The following is a 2,116-nucleotide window of genomic DNA, read 5'->3' as shown; positions in this document are numbered from 1 at the left end:
CCGACCTTTTTTTGTCGCTCTTATACAACCCTTTCGCCAGAGCTTGTTTTTATATCAGCGGGAAACAAGACACATATACATATATACATATATGCGAGCGTTTGAATTTTCGTCTGATTTTTTTTTCTCTCTTTTTTTCATCCGACGGAACGGGCGAGAAAGGGCGGATGAAAAATAAGCCAGATTCGCGGTTACAAATCGACGCCCAACCACCCCGTTTTCACTCTGAAAATGTGTGTGCAGCGCACAGGCTTCTTTCGTCTTTGCGTACGTTTCGCGGGCGCGATTTTGCCCTATTTCCGTGCCCCTGATATATCGCCTGTATTCTTCTCCCCGGCTCTGATTGACTGCGTATACCTGCCTTGGGGCGCGGGGGATGAAAGGGTTGCGCAATCGAGGATATAGATTCTGGCATGGGCATATAAAATCTGCCGTTGCGGAATACTCGCGGGAGAACGACCCTCGTAAATTTGAAAACCCACCAAGCATGCAACGCCGAACCTTCAACATCCGCATCCCTCGCGCTATTTAAGACCTTGGGAGCGATTATTTCTTTCCTTTCAGACACGCGACGGTTTCTGATCCGGGAACGGTAATTGATCCCCCCGTTCCCCGTTCTCCCTTCGATTCTATCCCCGACGTCAAATACAGTTGGAGAACCCCCTCTTTTTTTACGGACTGCGAAAATTCAAGCTTTGGCTCGCTTGCGCGAGAGAGTTTAATCAGAGATTGGTAATTAAAAACCTCGTTATCGGTACAGCAATTTTTTTACCTCCATGGAATGAGCAAAAAACTTTTTCGCAACCTGTCAAATTTATTTTTCAGCAGCTTCTTGCTCGTTTCTTTCAGAGTTTATCAAATCTCAACATGAACGTTGTCGTTCGTAGGTATCTCCGAATATCGGAGTTCACGTATCTCAAACGCGAAAAAGGGCTTAACAACCCCATTCTATCCACCACCCTGAAGGAAAGTACTTCGATACATTTTCATTTGACGCAGAAATAAAGTCATGGCACGAATTCTACGAATTCGCTATTACGATTTCGTAGAATCCACTGTCATTTTTTTGTCTCTGCATGATATGAAAATTTATTCGAGCATTTTTGTTCAGAATTGCGAATAGAATGGGGCTGTGGAACCCTTTTTTGCGTTTGAGATACGTGGACTTGAATATTTGAGGATACATATAGCACCTCCTTAAGTATCATTACGCTTGACGCTTTGCAGATGAATGATTAATTGATCAAATATCGTGCGGTTTCGTACTTATAAGGAAATTGACTAACTTTGTTGTTGCAATCTTGCAGCGATAAGCGAGTTGCCATCTAGCCACTGACAGCGAGGTCTCTTCATATTTTCCTTCTTCTGTCCTCTTCTCTCGCATTTTCTTTCCTTTCTTCTTCTTCTTCTCTTTTCCGGGGTAGCGGAACGTAATTAATTGTTGGCCAAGAAATTTTTTCAATCTCCGGATCGTCAGAGCTTCCTGCCAGCTCTCTTCCCTCTTCCCTCTTCCCTCGTCTCTCCCCGCGCCCCGGAAACCTCGATGTCTTCCATGTTGCCAAAGTAACGCTGCAGGGTGGGTGGTTGCTAATTTACCGTAATATATATAGGTATCTCTTCTCTCTCCCGGGGAAAGAAGCCTCGGAGAGGGCACCCTTCCTCGATTCTAACAGGGTGGCTCAACCCTTTCTCTTTCCCCGTCGCATGCGCGGTGCTGTTAATTCCGTTAACAGATCGGTCCCGACTGGCAAAATGGACGCGAAGAAACCCTCGCGGTGTCTCGCGAATTTTCGTCTTTAGGTTATCCTCGTTATTTTCGACTACAGGGAATCGAGGGTGGCTGCTGCCCAGCCGACCCTTCGCCTCCAAGCTGTTTTAGCACAGCTCGAGCTGTGCAACGACGCGACGTGGTGAAATAATAAATTCCGGTAAAAGCAAAGTGCCGTATAGTGGAGAGAGCGGGAGAGCTCGTACGTAAACACTCGGAAGTTAGGTGCACCTGAGGCTGCCGCGACGTGGCAATAATTTAAATATTCACCAGAGAGCCGCGTCTCGCGAATTCCGCTTCCTTGTTTTTCAGTTTATACATTATGAAACGGCGTGCCAAGACAGCGTT

Source organism: Diprion similis, chromosome 11 (assembly GCF_021155765.1).
Source record: "Diprion similis isolate iyDipSimi1 chromosome 11, iyDipSimi1.1, whole genome shotgun sequence".
Taxonomy (NCBI): domain Eukaryota; kingdom Metazoa; phylum Arthropoda; class Insecta; order Hymenoptera; family Diprionidae; genus Diprion; species Diprion similis.
Note: the sequence above shows the minus strand (reverse complement) of the source record.